The sequence below is a fragment of the Arachis hypogaea genome, chromosome 11, assembly GCF_003086295.3.
Source record: "Arachis hypogaea cultivar Tifrunner chromosome 11, arahy.Tifrunner.gnm2.J5K5, whole genome shotgun sequence".
Taxonomy (NCBI): Eukaryota; Viridiplantae; Streptophyta; class Magnoliopsida; order Fabales; family Fabaceae; genus Arachis; species Arachis hypogaea.
This window is the reverse complement of record NC_092046.1, coordinates 97,673,780-97,693,374: the sequence shown is the minus strand read 5'-3', so window position 1 is coordinate 97,693,374 and position 19,595 is coordinate 97,673,780. Positions and strand designations below refer to the sequence as shown.

General features: G+C 39.0%; 1 non-coding gene across 1 annotated transcript; it reads right to left on the bottom strand.

Annotated features, from left to right (window-relative positions):
* Positions 1–10,036: 10,036 nt before the first annotated feature.
* Positions 10,037–10,144, bottom strand: LOC112725395 (small nucleolar RNA R71). Its single transcript, XR_003164506.1, has one exon. It is a non-coding gene; the product is annotated as a small nucleolar RNA R71 (small nucleolar RNA).
* Between the last annotated feature and the right edge of the window lie 9,451 nt (positions 10,145–19,595).

Here is a 19,595-nt window from a genome sequence, read left to right as displayed (position 1 = left end):
GAACTAGAATGACGAAGTCTTGATGAGGTAATAACTCTTCTCAATATCCCAATGCAAAAAGCAATAGAAAATAAAAATCCTAAGAACTATGAATGTGTAGAGAGAAAACCTAGAGGAGAGGAAAACTAGATCTAAAAAACTAAAACTATCTAGAATGAATGTTGTTGTTGGTCTCTGCATGTTCTCTGGCTCTAGTCTGCTTTTCTGGGCAGAAAAAATGTGTCAAAATAGGGCCCGAAATCGTCCCCAGCGATTCTGCAAATTATGCAGATCGCGCGTGTCACGCGATCGCGTCATTCATGCGGACGCGTCATTCGGCGTTTTGTTTCTCCACGCAGACGCGTCGTCCACGCCTCCGTGTCACTTATGCTTTTCCAATCCGCGCGGTCGCGTGAGCCATGCGGCTGCGTCACTACGATTTCCTCTCTTTCGCACGGTCGCGTGAGCCATGCGGCCGCGTCATTTCTCGGTGTTCATCTCCTTAATTTCTTGTGTTCCTTCCATTTTTGCAAGCTTCCTTTCCAATCTCCAACTCATTCGTGCCCTATAAAGCCTGAAACACTTAACACACAGATCACGGCATCGAATGGAATAAAGGAGAATTAAAATACATAATTAAAAGTCTCTAGGAAGCAGGTTTTCCATCGTGTAATGATTTTAAGAAGGAAATATAAATGCATGCTAATTATATGAGTAAGTGGGTAAAGATCATGATAAAACCACACAATTAAACACATTATAAACCATAAAATAGTGGTTTATCAATCCCTCTATGAAGCTTGGGAAAGATACAAGAAACTGATTAGGAGATGTCCTCCTGACATGCTCTCAGAATGGTCCCTCGTAGGCGTGTTCTATGATGGCTTGTCTGAGATATCCAAGATTTCCTTGGATAGCTCTGCATGTGGATCTCTCCACTTGAAGAAAACACCTGCAGAAGCTAGAGAACTCATTGAGATGGTTGCAAATAACCAATTCATGTACACCTCTGTATGCCCAAGTGTTTGGCCCTTCACCTCCTTCTCTAGAAAATTGAACTAGCGTGCCACGCCCTGGAGTTCAAGTGGCACGCCCATATTAGTGTGTTTCCTTTGAGCTTGGCGTGCCATGCTTAGGTCCTCAAGTGGCACGCCCAAGTGTTGGATTAGAGTTGGCATGCCACGCCTTCGATACCAAGTGGCACGCCCAGTGTGTAACCTCTTCTGGCGTGCCACGCCCACAAGCTCAAGTGGCACGCCCCATGGTGTACAATGAAGTTGGCGTGCCACGCCCAGTCTGGCGTGCGACGCCCACTTTGTGGCCTTCAACTTTGCTCTCTGGAAAATGTAGCTGGCGTGCCACGCCTGACTCCTAGCATGCTACGCCCATGTTAAAGCTTTGAGAACCTTCTCTGGAAAATACAACTGGCGTGCCACGCCTGGCTCTTGGCGTGCCACGCCCATATACTTTCATGGCGTTTGTTTCAAGTGGCATGTCCAGCTTCACACGCCCAGTTTATTTTGTTGTTTTCTTCCCTTTTTGTTGCTCTTTTCACCGAAAATTCAACACAACCCATTTCAAAGCAATATACCATAATATTTATCATTTGATTCATGAAATTGCATTGATTTAATGAAATTATGTTCTTTTTATGGTCCTTTTTGATAGGAAAAAGGGGTAGAGGATGCAAGTCATCACCCTCCGACTTTCAGGGGAACCTTAAATCCCACTGATGCAGATAATTGGATTCAGGCTATGGAACGAGCGTTGCAGGCTCAACAGGTTCCTAAAGAGCAATGTGTTTAGTTTGGAACTTATCAGCTGCAAGGTGAGGCTCAGTATTGGTGGCAGGGAACACGACGTATCCTACAACCTGATGGCGCTGTGATTTCTTGGGAGGTTTTTTCAGACAGAGTAAAAGAAATACTTTCCTAATTCAGTCAGAAATGCTAAGGAACTTAAATTGATGCAATTAAAGTAGGGTCAGATGACTGTTACTGAGTATACTAGCAGGTTTGAGGAGTTATGTCGCTTTTCTCGTACCTGTCAGGGTGCGCCTGAAGATTTTGCTGAGTGGAAATGTATCAAGTATGAGGGAGGTCTTCGGAACGATATTCTGAGCTTCGTTGCTCCAATGGAGATCAGAGTGTTTTCTGAGTTGGTGAATAAGAGTAGGGTGCCTGAAGAATGTGTGAGGAAGGCGACAGCAGAGAAAGGGAGTTTGAGGGTACCTTTCCCGAGGTCTTCAGGGAGGAACTTTGCTTTGAGAGGTAAGAATTTCAAGTGTGGAAGCTTTGTTCCACAGCAAAGTCAAGGCCAGGGTAATTACAGGAGGCCGAATACTAATGTTAATCAGGGAAGAAGGTTTGGAAAGCAGCCACAGCAGGATTTGAACTGTCAGAGGTGCGAGAAGTATCATCCTGGAGTTCCATGAAGGTTAGGACTTTGAGTATGTTATTTTTGTGGACAACCTGGGCCTATGGTCAATTATTGTCCGGAGAAGAAGAAGCATGAGACTGGCAGAGTACAACAGCTAGGGAGAGTGTATACCACTTCTGCAGCAGGTGTTGGGGGATCTGAGACACTAATTAGAGGTAACTGTGAAATGGCTGGGAAAATCTTAAATGCTTTATTTGATTCAGGAGCAACTCATTTGTTTATTGCATTTCAAAAGGCTAATGAGTTAGTGTTTCTCCGTGGAGAGCGCCAGTGTTACTGGTAAAGAAGTAGGATGTGAGTATGCGCTTGTGTGTCGATTATTGGCGATTAAATAAGATCACTGTGAAGAATAAATATCCGCTACCTAGAATTGATGACCTAATGGATCAGTTACAAGGTGTCGGTGTATTTTCTAAGATTGATTTGCGATACGGGTATTGATAAACCTCTATTTCATGGTTTATCTTGTGCTCATTTGAGTAGTTTTTATCAACTCATTATCCACTTATTCATACTACTTGCATGGTTTTACATTTGCCTTCCTAATTATGTGCTTTGATTGAAAACATGCTTCTTTGGCCTTAAGTTCCCTATGTTTAATCCTCTCTTATTACCATTAGATGCCTTGATATGTGTGTTAAGTGATTCCAGAGATTACAGGGCAGGAATGGCTCAGAGGATAGAAAGGAAGCATGCAAAAGTGGAAGGAATACAAGAAGCTGGAGAAACTGCTAAGCTATCCAGCCTGACCTCTTCGCACTTAAACGGCTATAATTTTAGCTACAGAGATCCAAACGACGCGGTTTTAGTTGCGTTGGAAAGCTAACGTCTGGGGCTTCGATTTCAGATATAATATGCAATAGTTGCTCTGACGCTAGGTGACACGACCGCGTGCTCCATGCGGCCGCGTCGCAGTGACGAAAAACCAGCGTGGCAGATTTCGCAACCAGCGATTTCTGGGCTGTTTTTGACCCAGTTTTCGGCCCAGAAAGCATAGATTGGAGACTATAAAGTGGGGGAATGCATCCATTCATAAGGAAGCTTTCATTTTCACAATTTTAGGAGTAGATGTAGTTTTTAGAGAGAGAGGTTATCTCCTCTCTCTTAGGATTAGGATTTAGGATTTCACTTAGTTTTAGGAGTGGCTCTCAATCCCAGGTTCTTTATTTTTATTTATTTTTCTAATTTAATTTATGAACTCTTTCATGTTACATATAATTTTCTTAATTAATGTTATTTGAGGTATTTCAGATTTAAGATTGCTTTGCTTTATTTATATTGATGCTTTTAATTTAATTTAGATATTTTTTCTCCTTTTTGGCTTTGGTCAAGTGATTGGTAGTACTTGAGTTATCAAACTCAGCAAGTAATTGAAATTGGCAGATTCTGCTTGAGCTAGAATTGCTCTAACACTAGTCTCTTCACAGGAGTTGACTAGGACTTGAGACTCAAGCTAATCAGTCCACTTAACCTTCCTTTGTTTAATAAAGGCTGACCAAGTGGGATTAAAACCCAATTCTCTTCACACCTGATAAGGATAACTAGGATAGGAATTCCAATTCTTATACCTTGCCAAGAGATTTTATTATTATTATTTTATTTTACTTGTCATATAACATATCCCCTCCTTACTTCCAAAACCCCAATTTACAAACTCATAACCAATAATAAGAACATACCTCCTTGCAATTCCTTGAGAAGACGACCCGAGGTTTAAATACTCGGTTATCAATTTTAAAGGGGTTTGTTACTTGTGACAACCAAAACATTTGTATGAAAGAAATTTTGAAGGTTTAGAAACTATACTTGCAACGAGGATTTATCCGCAAATTTCTAGACCACGCAAAAGTTCCTCTCAACAAAATGGCGCCGTTGCCGGGGAATTGCAAATGTGTGCCTTATTATTGGTTATTGTAAATATTTTTCAAAAAATAAATTTCAAATTTTTATCTTCAAATTTCAATTTTAAAAATTCAAAATTCAAATTTTAATTTTCAAATTCAAAAATTTGAATTTCAAATTTGCTTTTATTTTTGTTTTTAAATTTTTATTAACTAATTATGAGTTCTCACCCCTCTCGCTTCAAGTTTGATTCCAATGTTGTTGTTATGAATGGAAACTATAATGAGAACAGGCATCAAGGTTGGAAGAATCAAAGCTGGGAGGAGCCACAAGGATGTGATCAACCTTCATGGCAACAACCACCTCCAATGGACTATCAACAACCACCACCATATGCATATGAACCCTTTCCTCAACATGACTTTGGACCACCATACTCACAAGCCCCTTTCCACTATTCACCTCCATATGACCCTAACCCACATCCACCATACCAACCACCTTATGAGCCAAATAAACCATACACAGAACCACCACCTTTCCAACACAACTACTCTCATGAACCACCACCTTAATATTCACCATGTCCATATCATTATCAAGATGAACCACCTTCCTATTATGAACCCTCTCTCCCAACCAATGAATCCTCACATCCACCCCAACCTCCAATGGATGACAGACTTCGTGTTATTCTTCAAAGGCAAGAAAGGATGAATAAGAGTGTGCAAAATTTCGCGGCCGCCTTCGGCGAGTTAGTAAATATAATAGCTTCCCAATATCTGAGCACTCAAAGAACTCCCATGGCTACATATGGAGAATCAAAAGAAGAGCAAAGCATAAAGGAAACACTAGAAACTTCGGTGGACAATGAGGAACATGGCTTTCTATTGGAACAAGTGGAGGAAGCCATAATAGTTGCAGAGGAAGAAGTGGTTGAAGACTTAGGAGATGCTGAACCTCCATGGGAAAGTCAAGTTATAAAACCTCTTTCCAAGGCGATTGAAATTGATGCTGAGGAGGGTGTACAATCTCCAATGCATATCATGACTAAGGACTTGGAAGAGGTCGATTAAGAGATGGAGATTAAAGATGAAGAAGCACAGCCTCTCATGCCCTTGGTAAGTAATGAAGAAGAGATTGAATTGGAAGAAAGCTACCAAGAGGAAGAGGTTGAAATTAAAGAAGTTTGCAAAGAGGTGAAAGTTGTCAAAGAGCACAAGGGAATGGAGCTTGAAATCACCTTGCCAAAGCTATTGGGGACCCCTCCCCCTAAGTTGCCATCATCCTTCACAACATTCAAGTGGGTAAAACTCATATCCCCTAGCTTTCTAATTCCACTTGAATATGGTCTACTGGAGACGGATGGTCAACTTAGAGCTCTTTGTGGCATAAAGAGTAAGAGGAAGATGGTCAGTGGTAAGAATTGTCCTGCTAGGTTCATCATGGTTGGAAGCTTTAAGTTTAAATACAAAGGTTGGTGTAAAGCTCAATTGAATGGGTCTAGGAAGTTGTTTGGACGCTTCAGTGAGAATTCTAAAGCTGAACCACCCGGATGGAATCATGATAATCAACTTGAAGACGGGTGCAAAAGCAAGGTTTGGGACCCCATAATTCATTCCAACAATCAACACTCTTGGGGCCTGATGAGCGGATAATTTATACGCTTTTTGGCATTGTTTTTAGTATGTTTTTAGTAGGATCTACTTACTTTTAGGGATGCTTTTATTAGTTTTTATGTTAAATTCACATTTCTGGACTTTAGTATGAGTTTGTGTGTTTTTCTGTGATTTCAGGTATTTTCTGGCTGAAATTGAGGGACTTGAGCAAAAATCAGATTCAGAGGTTGAAGAAGGACTGCTGATGCTGTTGGATTCTGACCTCCCTGCACTCAAAGTGGGTTTTCTGGAGCTACAGCATTTAAAATGGCGTGCTTTCAATTGCGTTGGAAAGTAGACATACAGGGCTTTCGAGAAATATATAATAGTCCATACTTTGCCTGAGTTTAGATGACGCAAAAGGGCGTTGAACGCCAGTTCTACGCTGCAGTTTGGAGTTAAACGCCAGAAACACGTCACGAACCAGAGTTGAACGCCAAAAACACATTACAACTTCGCGTTCAACTCCAAGAATGACCTCTCCACGTGTAAAATTCAAGCTCAGCCCAAGCACACACCAAGTGGGCCCCGGAAGTAGATTTATGCATCAATTACTTACTTCTGTAAACCCTGGTAACTAGTTTAGTATAAATAGGACTTTTCACTATTGTATTAGAGATCTTTGATCAGTTTTATGCTATCTTAGACTTTCATGGGGGCTGGCCATTCGGCCATGCCTGGACCATTATCACTTATGTATTTTCAAACGGTAGAGTTTCTGCACTCCATAGATTAAGGTGTGGAGCTCTACTGTTCCTCATGATTTAATACAAAGTACTACTGTTTTTCTATTCAATTCAACTTATTCCGCCCCTAAGATATCCATTCGTTCCCAAGAACATGATGAACGCGTGCCTGACAAACACTTTCGTTCTACATGCAAACAAGCTTGAATGAATATCTCTTAGATATCTAATACAGGGGACCGAGTCCGAGTTATTAGTATCTTCGTGGTATAAGTTAGAACCCATGGATGGCCATTCCTGAGATCCAGAAAGTCTAAACCTTGTCAGTGGTATTCCGAGTAGGATCTGGAAAGGGATGGCTGTGACGAACTTCAAACTCGTGAGTGCTGGGCGTAGTGACAGACGCAAAAGGATAGTAAATCCTATTCCAGTATGAATGAGAACCTCCGGATGATTAGCCATGCCGTGACAGAGCATTTGGACCATTTTCACAGAGAGGATGGGATGTAGCCATTGACAACGGTGATGCCCTTACAGAAAGCTTGCCATGGAGAGGAGTAAGACTGATTGGATGAAGACAGTGGGAAAGCAGAGATTCAGAGGAACGAAAGCATCTCTATACGCTTATTTGAAATTCTCACCAATGAATTACATAAGTATTTCTATCTTTATTTTCTGTTTATTTATTATTATTATTCGAAAATACTATAACCATTTGATATCCGCCTGACTGAGATTTACAAGGTGACCATAGCTTGCTTCATACCAACAATCTCCGTGGGATCGACCCTTACTCACGTAAGGTTTTATTACTTGGACGACCCAGTGCACTTGCTGGTTAGTTGTGCGAAGTTGTAAAGTTATGTTTGGACCATGGTATTGTGCACCAGTTATTGGCGCCATTGCCAGGGAGAGAACGAACAACAAATTTTACAACCTCAGAGTAACAATTTCGCATAACAAGTTTTTGGCGCCGTTGCCGGGGATTGTTCGAGTTTGGACAATTGACGGTTCATCTAATTGCTCAGATTGGGTAATTTTCTTATAATTTTATTTTCAAAAAGTTTTCAAAAAATTTTTCAAAAATATTTTCTTCTTTTTCGTTTTTCCCAAAAAAATATTTTCAAAAAAAAAATTATATACTTTTTTTCTTCAGAATTTTTAAGAATGAATTCTAGAGTTTCATGAAGCATGTAGAATCCTGGCTGGCTGTAAAGCCATGTCCAAATTCCTTTGGACTGAGGATTCAACTAATCACTTCAATGCATGTAATAGCATACTAAAGCTTGGCTGGCTATTAAGTCATGTCTAACCCTCAGATTGGAGCTCTAGACTAAAGAGCACAAGATTCCTGGAATTCATATTAAAAATTTTGGAATCGTTATTTTTCTTTTTCACATTAATTTTCGAAAAATCCAAAAAAAAAATTCATAAAATCATAAAATCAAAAATATTTTGTGTTTCTTGTTTGAGTCTTGAGTCAATTTTTAAGTTTGGTATCAATTGAATTTTTTCTAAAATTCTTTATGCATTTTTTTTTTCCAAAATTCATGCATTCATAGTGTTCTTCATGATCTTCAAGTTGTTCTTGGCCAGTCTTCTTGTTTGATCTACATATTTTCTTGTTTTGTGTCTTTTCTTGTTTTTCATATGCATTCTTGCATTCATAGTGTCTATACATGAAAAATTTCTAAGTTTGGTGTCTTGCATGTTTTCTTTTCTTGAAAATTTTTCAAAAATAAGTTCTTGATGTTCATCTTGACATTCATAGTGTTCTTGGTGTTCATCTTGACATTCATAGTGTTCTTGGTGTTCATCTTGACATTCATAATGTTCTTGCATGCATCACATGTTTAGACCCAAAATTTTCATGCATTGCATCATTTTCATGTTTTTCTCTTTCATCATTAAAAATTCAAAAATTCAAAAAATATCTTTCCCTTTTTCACTGATAAATTTCGAAAATTTGGATTGACTTTTTCAAAAATTTTTAAAATGTAGTTGTTTTTATGAGTCAAATCAAATTTTCAATTTAAAAATCTTATCTTTTTTCAAAATCTTTTTCAAAAATCAAATCTTTTTTATTTTTCTTATTTATTTTCGAAAATTTTAAAAATATTTTTCAAAAATTTTTTTCTTAATTTTATATCAAATTTTTGAAAATATTATCAACAATTAATGTTTTGGTTAAAAAATTTCAAGTTTGTTACTTACTTGTTAAGAAAGATTCAAACTTTAAGTTCTAGAATCATATCTTGTGATTTCTTGTGAATCAAGTCATTACTTGTGATTTTAAAAAATTCAAATCTTTTTCAAAACTAATTTTAATCATATCTTTCTATCATATCTTCCTTAAATCATATCTTTTTCAAAAAAAAATTTGATTTTAAAATATCTTTTCTAACTTCTTATCTTCTTATCTTTTAAAAAATTTGATTTTTAAAATTTGTTTCAACTAACTAATTAACTTTTTGTTTGTTTCTTATCTCTTTCAAAACTACCTAACTAACTATCCTTCTCTAATTTTCGAAAATACTTCCCTCTTTTTCAAAATTTCTTTTTAATTAACTAATTAATTTAATTTTTTATTTTAATTTTATTTCATTCCTAATTTTCAAAAATTACTAACCTTTTTCAAAAACTATTTTCGAAATTTAACTTTAAATTTTAATTTTTAATTTTCAAAAATCATCTCACCTCTCATCTCCTTCTATTTATTTATTTATTTACTAACACTTCTCCTCATCTCATATCTCTGCTCCCCTCACCCTTGTGTTTGGATTCTCCTCCCTTCTCTTTCTTTACATTACATTCTTTTCTTCTTCTACTCACACAAAGGAGTCTCTATACTGTGACATAGAGGATTCTATATTTTCTTTGTTATTCCCTTCTTTATCATATGAGCAGGAGCAAGGAAGAGAACATTCTTGTTGAAGCAGATCCTGAACCTGAAAGGACTCTGAAAAGGAAACTAAGAGAAGCTAAAATACAACAATCCAGAGACAACCTTACAGGAATTTTCGAACAGGAAGAGGAGATGGCAGCTGAAAATAATAATAATGCAAGGAGGATGCTTGGTGACTTTACTGCACCTAATTCCAATTACATGGAAGAAGCATCTCCATCCATACCATTGGAGCAAACAATTTTGAGCTTAAACCTCAATTAGTTTCTCTGATGCAACAAAACTGCAAGTTTCATGGACCTCCATCTGAAGATCCCTTTCAGTTCGTAACTGAATTCTTGCAGATATGTGAAACTGTTAAGACTAATGGAGTAGACCCTGAAGTCTACAGGCTCATGCTTTTCCCATTTGCTGTAAGAGACAGAGCTAGAATATGGTTGGACTCTCAACCTAAGGATAGCCTGAACTCTTGGGATAAGCTGGTCAAGGCTTTCTTAGCCAAGTTCTTTCCTCCTCAAAAGCTGAGTAAGCTTAGAGTGGATGTTCAAACCTTCAGATAGAAAGAAGGTGAATCCCTCTATGAAGCTTGGGAGAGATACAAGGAACTGACCAAAAAGTGTCCTTCTGATATGCTTTCAGAATGGACCATCCTGGATATATTCTATGATGGTCTATCTGAATTAGCTAAGATGTCATTGGATACTTCTGCAGGTGGATCCATTCACCTAAAGAAAACGCCTGCAGAAGCTCAAAAACTCATTGACATGGTTGCTAATAACCAGTTCATGTACACTTCTAAGAGAAATCCTGTGAGTAATGGGACGCCTCAGAAGAAGGGAGTTCTTGAAATTGATACTCTGAATGCCATATTGGCTCAGAATAAAATATTGACTCAGCAAGTCAATATGATTTCTCAGAGTCTGAATGGAATGCAAGCTGCAACCAACAGTACTCAAGAGGCATCTGCTGAAGAAGAGGCTTATGATCCTGAGAACCCTGCAATAGCAGAGGTGAATTACATGGGTGAACTATAAGGAAACACCTATAATCCCTCATGGAGAAATCACCTAAATCTCTCATGGAAGGATCAACAAAAGCCTCAACAAGGCTTTAATAATGGTGGAAGAAATAGGTTTAACAATAGTAAACCTTTTCCATCATCTTCTCAGCAACAGACAGAGAACTCTGAACAAAATACCTCTAATTTAGCAAACTTAGTCTCTGATCTGTCCAAGGCCACTGTAAGTTTCATGAATGAAACAAGGTCCTCAATTAGAAATTTGGAGGCACAAGTAGGCCAGCTGAGTAAGAAGATCACTGAAACTCCTCCTAGTGCTCTCCCAAGTAATACAGAAGAAAATCCAAAAGGAGAGTGCAAGGCCATTGAATTGACTATCATGGCCGAACCCACAAGAGAGGAGGAGGACGTGAATCCCAAGGAGGAAGACCTCCTGGGACGTCCAGTGATCAACAAGGAGTTTCCCTCTGAGGAACCAAAGAACTCTGAGGCTCATCTAGAGACCATAGAGATCCCATTAAACTTCCTTACGCCCTTCATGAGCTCTGATGGGTATTCCTCTTCAGAAGAGAATGAGGATGTTACTGAAGAGTAAGCTGCCAAGTTCCTTGGTGCAATCATGAAGCTGAATGCCAATTTATTTGGTAATAAGACTTGGGGAGAAGAACCTCCCCTGTTCACCAATGAACTAAATGCATTGGATCAACTGAGATTGCCTCAGAAGAAACAGGATCCTGGAAAGTTCCTAATACCTTGTACCATAGGCACCATGATCTTGGAGAAGGCTCTATGTGACCTTGGATCAGGAATAAACCTCATGCCACTCTCTGTAATGGAGAAACTGGGAATCTTTGAGGTACAAGCTGCTAAAATCTCATTAGAGATGGCAGACAATTCCAGAAAATAGGCTTATGGACAAGTAGAGGACATATTAATAAAGGTTGAAGGCCTTTACATCCCTGCTGATTTTATAATCCTAGATACTGGGAAGGATGAGGATGAATCCATCATCCTTGGAAGACCCTTCCTAGCCACAGCAAGAGCTGTGATTGATATTGACAGAGGTGAACTAGTCCTTCAATTGAATGAGGACTCCCTTTTGTTTAAAACTCAAGGACATCCTTTTGTAAACATGGAAAAGAGGCACAGTAAGCTTCTCTCAGTACAGAGTCAACTAAAGCCCCCACAGTCAAACTCTAAGTTTGGTGTTGGGAGGCCTCAGCCAAACTCTAAGTTTGTTGTTGTACTCCCATATCCAAACTCTAAGTTTGGTGTTGGGAGTCTATAAATTGACCTGATCACCTGTGTGGCTCCATGAGAGCCCACTGTCAAGATATTGACATTAAAGAAGCGCTTGTTGGGAGGCAACCCAATTTTTTATTTATCTAATTTTATTTTTATTTTATTGTTCTTTCATGTTTTATTAGGTTCATGATCATGTGGAGTCACAAAATAAATAGAAAAATTAAAAACAGAATCAAAAATAGCAGAAAAAATCACACCCTGGAGGAAGGACTTACTAGCGTTTAAACGCCAGTAAGGAGCATCTAGCTGGCGTTCAACGCCAGAACAGAGCATGGATCTGGCGTTGAACGCCCAAAACAAGCAGCATCCTGGCGTTCAGACACCAAGAATGCACACTGAGGAAAGCTGGCGCTGAACGCCAGAAACAAGCATAGAACTGGCGTTCAACGCCAGAAACATGCTGCATCTGGGCGCTGAACGCCCAGAACAAGCATCAATTCGGCGTTTAAACGCCAGAATTGCATGTAAAGGTATTTTACATGCCTAATTGGTGCAGGGATGCAAATCCTTGACACCTCAGGATCTGTGGACCCCACAGGATCAACTCAGCATCTGTGGACCCCACAAGATCCCCACCTACCACCACTCATTCTCTTCCCTCTTCTCAATTTTCATCCTCTCTTCCCAATAAACACCTTTCCCCACAACCCTTCACCAATCACATCAAGCTCTCTTCCCTACTACCCCTTCACCACTCACATCCATCCACTCTTCCCCATAAACCTACCTCATAAACCCCACCTACCTCCAAAATTCAAAATCACTTTCCCACCCAAACCCTCCCTAAATGGCCGAACCTAACCCCTCTCCCTTCACTATATAAACCCCTCCATTCTTCTTCAATTTCACACAACACAACCCCCTCCTCCTCTTCTTGGCCGAAACACATCTCTCTCTCCCTCTCCTCCATTTTTTCTTCTTCTTCATCTATTCTTTCTTTTCTTGCTCGAGGGCGAGCAATATTCTAAGTTTGGTGTGGTAAAAGCATAAAGCTTTTTTGTTTTTCCATTACCATGGCACCTAAGACCGGAGAATCCTCTAGAAAAGGGAAAGGGAAGACAAGAGCTTCCACCTCCGAGTCATGGGAGATGGAAAGATTCATCTCCAAAGCCCATCAAGACCACTTCTATGATGTTGTGGCCAAGAAGAAGGTGATACTCGAGGTCCCTTTCAAACTCAAGAGAAATGAGTATCCGGAAATCCGACCTGAAATCCAAAAAAGAGGTTGGGAAGTTCTAACAAAACCCATCCAACAAGTCGGAATTCTAATGGTTCAAGAGTTCTATGCTAATGCATGGATCACTAGGAACCATGATCAAAGTAAGAACCCGAACCCAAAGAATTATCTCACCATGGTTCGGGGGAAATACTTAGATTTTACTCCGGAAAATGTGAGGTTGGCGTTTGACTTGCCTATAATGCAAGGAGATGCACGCCTCTATACTAGAAGGGTCAACTTTGATCAAAGGTTGGACCAAGTCATCATGGACATATGTGTGGAAGGAGTTCAATGGAAGATTGACTCAAAAGGCAAACCAGTTCAACTTAGAAGACTGGACCTCAAGCCTGTGGCTAGAGGATGGTTCGAGTTCATCCAACGCTCCATCATTCCCACTAGCAACCGATCTGAAGTTACTGTGGATCGAGCCATCATGATTCATAGCATCATGATTAGAGAGGAAGTAGAAGTTCATGAAGTCATCTCCCTTGAACTCTACAAAATAGCCGAAAAGCCCTCCCCTTGGCAAGGCTAGCTTTCCCTCATCTTATTTGCCATCTATGTTACTCAGCTGGAGCTTTCATAGAAGGAGACATTCCCATTGAGGAAGAGAAGCTCATCACTAAGAAAAGGATGGAGCAAACAAGAGAGCCCACTCATGGAGCTCAAGAAACACGTGAGGAAGCTCATCATCAAGAAATTCCTGAGATACCTCAAGGGATGCACTTTCCTCCACATAATTTTTGGGAGCAAATCAACACCTCCCTAGGAGAACTAAGTTCCAACATGGGACAATTAAGGGTTGAACATCAAGAGCACTCCATCATCCTTCATGAAATTAGAGAAGATCAAAGAGCAATGAGGGAGGAGCAACAAAGACAAGGATGAGACATAGAAGAGCTCAAAGACATCATTAGTTCCTCAAGAAGGAAACGCCACCATCACTAAGGTGGACTCATTCCTTGTTCTTAAATTTTCTGTTTTTCGTTTTCTTATGTTAAATGTTTATCTATGTTTGTGTCTTTATTACATGATCATTAGTGTCTAAGTGTCTATGCCTTAAAGTAGTGAATATGAATCCATCACCTCTCTTAAATGAAAAATATTTTTAATTCAAAAGAACAAGAAGTACATGAGTTTCGAATTCATCCTTGAACTTAGTTTAATTATATTGATGTAGTGACAATACTTTTTGTTTTCTGAATGAATGCTTGAACAGTGTATATGTCTTTTGAAGTTGTTGTTTAAGAATGTTAAATATGTTGGCTCTTGAAAGAATGATGACAAGGAGACATGTTATTTGATAATCTGAAAAATCATAAAAATGATTCTTGAAGCAAGAAAAAGCAGTGAATACAAAAGCTTGCAGAAAAAAAAAATAGGAAAAAAATAGAAAAAAAAAAAAAGAGAAAAAGCAAGCAGAAAAAGCCAAAAGCTCTTAAAACCAAAAGGCAAGAGCAAAAAGCCAATAGCCCTTAAAACCAAAAGGCAAGGGTAATAAGATGGATCCCAAGGCTTTGAGCATCAGTGGATAGGAGGGCCTAAAGGAATAAAATCCTGGCCTAAGCGGCTAAACCAAGCTATCCCTAACCATGTGCTTGTGGCGTGAAGGTGTCAAGTGAAAACTTGAGACTGAGCGGTTAAAGTCAAGGTCCAAAGCAAAAAAAGAGTGTGCTTAAGAACCCTGGACACCTCTAATTGGGGACTTTAGCAAAGCTGAGTCACAATCTGAAAAGGTTCACCCAATTATGTGTCTGTGGCATTTATGTATCCGGTGGTAATACTAGAAAACAAAGTGCTTAGGGCCACGGCCAAGACTCATAAAGTAGCTGTGTTCAAGAATCAACATACTGAACTAGGAGAATCAATAACACTATCTAAACTCTGAGTTCCTATAGATGCCAATCATTCTGAACTTCAATGGATAAAGTGAGATGCCAAAACTATTCAAGAGGCAAAAAGCTACAAGTCCTGCTCATCTGATTGAAGCTATGTTTCATTGATAGTTTGGAATTTATAGTATATTCTCTTCTTTATATCCTATTTGACTTTCAGTTGCTTGGGGACAAGCAACAATTTAAGTTTGGTGTTGTGATGAGCGGATAATTTATACGCTTTTTGGCATTGTTTTTAGTATGTTTTTTGTAGGATCTAGTTACTTTTAGGGATGTTTTTATTAGTTCTTATGTTAAATTAACATTTCTGGACTTTACTATGAGTTTGTGTGTTTTTCTGTGATTTCAGGTATTTTTTGGCTGAAATTGAGGGACTTGAGCAAAAATCAGATTCAAAGGTTGAAGAAGGACTGCTGATGCTGTTGGATTCTGACCTCCCTGCACTCAAAGTAGATTTTCTGGAGCTACAGAACTCACAATGGCACACTTCTAATTGCGTTGGAAAGTAGACATCCAGGGCTTTCCAGAAATATATAATAGTCCATACTTTCTCAGAGTTTAGACGATGTAAAAGGGCGTTGAACGCTAGTTCTACGCTGCAGTCTGGAGTTAAACGCCAGAAACACGTCACGAACCAGAGTTGAACGCCAAAAACACGTTACAACTTGGCGTTCAACTCCAAGAATGACCTCTCCACGTGTAAACTTTAAGCTCAGACCAAGCACACACCAAGTGGGCCCCGGAAGTGGATTTATGCATCAATTACTTACTTCTGTAAACCCTAGTAATTAGTTTAGTATAAATAGGACTTTTCACTATTGTATTAGAGATCTTTGATCAGTTTTATGCTATCTTAGACTTTCTTGGGGGCTGGCCATTCGGCCTTGCCTGGACCATTATCACTTATGTATTTTCAAACGGTAGAGTTTCTGCACTCGATAGATTAAGGTGTGGAGCTCTGCTGTTCCTCATGATTTAATGCAAAGTACTACCATTTCTCTATTCAATTCAACTTATTCCGCCCCTAAGATATCCATTCGTTCCCAAAAACATGATGAATGTGATGATTATGTGACGCTCATCATCATTCTCACTCATGAACGCGTGCCTGACAAACACTTTCGTTCTACATGCAAACAAGCTTGAATGAATATCTCTTAGATATCTAATACAGGGGACCGAGTCTGAGTTATTAGTATCTTCGTGGTATAAGTTAGAACCCATGGATGGCCATTCTTGAGATCCAAAAAGTCTAAACCTTATCTGTGGTATTCCGAGTAGGATCTTGGAAGGGATGGCTGTGACGAACTTCAAACTCGTGAGTGCAGGGCGTAGTGACAGACGCAAAAGCATAGTAAATCCTATTCCAGTATGATCGAGAACCTCCAGATGATTAGCCATGCCGTGACAGAGCATTTGGACCATTTTCACAGAGAGGATGGGATGTAGCCATTGACAACGGTGATGCCCTTACAGAAAGCTTGCCTTGGAGAGGAGTAAGACTGATTGGATGAAGATAGTGGGAAAGCAGAGATTCAGAGGAACGAAAGCATCTCTATACGCTTATTTGAAATTCTCACCAATGAATTACATAAGTACTTCTATCTTTATTTTCTGTTTATTTATTATTATTATTCGAAAATACTATAACCATTTGATATCCGCCTGACTGAGATTTACAAGGTGACCATAGCTTGCTTCATACCAACAATCTCCGTGGGATCGACCCTTACTCACGTAAGGTTTTATTACTTGGACGACCCAGTGCACTTGCTGGTTAGTTGTGCGAAGTTGTGAAGTTATGTTTGGACCATGGTATTGTGCACCAGTTATTGGCGCCATTGCCAGGGAGAAAACGAACAACAAATTTTACAACCTCAGAGTAACAATTTCGCATACCAGGGCCTTGTCCCTTGCTTTAACTTACTTGAAGGCTTTCTGCGCCTAGTTTGGGACCCCGGAGGCCATTGGAATCACAAACATTGGTGGAGATTCCTGGATGAGTTCAAGCACAAGCCACCATAACATGGAGCTCACCAATTGTCCAACTTAAGGACCTTAACTAAAAGTGCTAGGTGGGAGACAACCCACCATGGTATGATCGTTCCTTTTTTCATTTTTATTTAGTTTTATTTGTTTTCGAGTTTTATTTTATTTTATTATATTGAACCTAGAGTTTTGCATCACATTCATATTAACACTGCATTCTGCATCTTTTCAGATTAAAAAAAAAAAAAGCACGCACGCGACGCGGCAGCGTCGCTGACGCGTCCGCGTCACCAGTGCAATGGGAAGAAAAGAAAACGAACAGAAAGTCACACGAGAGCGTGGCTGGAGGCGTGCCAATGGCACAAATCACCCCACGCGACCGCGTAAGCTAACGCGACCGCGTCATATGGGAATAATTGCCTCCCACGCGACCGCGTGCCCCACGCGGCCCGTGACCAGGATTTCGACGTAATAATGGTGCACAGCCGAAAGTTGTGCTAGAGTGGTGCTGGACTGGCGTTGGACTCGCAGTCCATCTCACGCGACCGCGTGCCCCACGCGGCCGCGTCACATCCTACTAAGTGGCCACTCGCGCGATCGCATGTCCCATGCGATCGCGTCACCCAATATTTGGCAATTAATTATTTTTGAACAGAGAGTTGTGCGAGAGCGAGGCTGCCCTCACGCCAGTAGCATAAAACGGGTCACACGACCACGTGACCGACGCGACCGCGTCAATCAGTTTCAACGCAAGTCGCACGACCGCGTGCCCCACGCGTCCGTGTCGCTTGCGCCGCACACCTTATCCTAATTTGCCAAATATCTTATCTTTTCTCCCCCAATCCTAATTTTTCCTCCCTCCTTTCTTACTTACTTCTTCTTCCCTTCTTTCCCTTCTCATTCTTCTTATCTTTTATTTTATTTTACTTAATTTATTTGGATATTTCATTCATTGCATCTTAATTTTGTGCTTATTTTGTTTTCTTTTCTAAATTCTTTATTTTTCCTTTGGTGTTAAAATTTTCTTATTTAACTGTTGTATCTTCTCTTGAATTATTTTGGGTGCTTATGACTTGTTTTATTCTGGATAGGTAATATTATTTATATCAATGCCAATCTTTTATACCTGTATTACTTTTACATTGACATGAATTTTTATTATCTCTCCTTACCCACACTCTCCCTCACTGTTGCAAAATTTTTGCACTCTTGCTTTGCCATGTACCTCTACTATTTTCTCACTTGCATGTTGTAGCTACCATGTAATTGAGACCCTCATTATTTGGCATTAATCAACCCATATTTTAATTATTTTTTATCTTTATTTTGGGTTACTTTTCTTCCCTTTTTCTTTCAGGATGGCCACCAGGAAGAGAACCAGAAGACGTTTTACCTGGGAAAGACAACAAGTTCCTACGCACATTCCTTGATGAGAAAAGCGTCAGTTGAAGCAACCCATCCACCTGCACATCTCAGCATGCACCGAGGACGGTGCAATCTTTAAGTGTGGGGAGGTCGATACCGATCTCCATGGGTTAGTTACTCTTCTATCTCAACACCAATATTTTTATTTTCTTTGTTTGTTCATCATTTCATTTACATTTGCATATTTGATTGCATATTTATTTGATTTTGTGCATATTTTACCACTTGGTTAAGGTAATATTTTTTTTTTCAAGAAATTTTTATAGTATTTCACTAATTTAATTTGAAAATTTTTATGTTAAAACTTGTTTGAAGTTGTATTTGGAACATGGTTTTTGAGCCAAAGAACACACAACCTGTGAGATTTGAACTTATTTATATGGTTACATTATTTAACCATAAATATTTTATTCCTGTGTGTTTCCTTCTCTATGATTGTAATCTATATTTTGTTCCAATCTATATGTCCATTATTTAGTGTATTTACATGCTTGCATATAATTGAGGCCATTATTTGATTTTAGCTCACTTATCCCAAATAAGCCTACCCTTTAAATCACCCTTGTCAGCCACTTTGAGCCTTTTTAATCCCCACTTGTTCTGTATTTTACCACATCACTAGCCTTAAAGCAGAAAAATAATTAAATATCCCAATTGAATCTTTGATTAGCTTAAGATAGGGATTGTGTAACAATTAAGTGTGGGGAAACTGTGAGAACATGGGTTAATAAGGGAATGTATCATGTTTCTAATTTATTTGAATATTGGAAATTTGGAAACCTACTCATGAAAAACCAAAATAGAAAAATAATGGAGAATCCATGTGCATTGATAAGTTATGTTTGCTTTTATGATTCAAAAAAAAAAGAGAAAAAAATATATATATATATAATATAAATAAATAAGGGGACAAAATTACCCCAATATTAAGTTTAATAAAAGATCAATGCACATGTGATAAAAATTAAAGAAAATTTAGTACATGAGTATGGGAATTATGGGTAGCTAGGCATGAATTTAAAAGTATATAGAGTATATGTATATTAGGTGAGAGCTTAGGTTAATTAAAGATTCATATCTCTTGAGCTTAGTATGAGGACATGCTATTGTTTAAGTGTGGGGAGGTTGATAAACCTCTATTTCATGGTTTATCTTGTGCTCATTTAAGTGGTTTTTATCAACTCATTACCCACTTATTCATACTATTTGCATGGTTTTACATTTGCCTTCCTAAT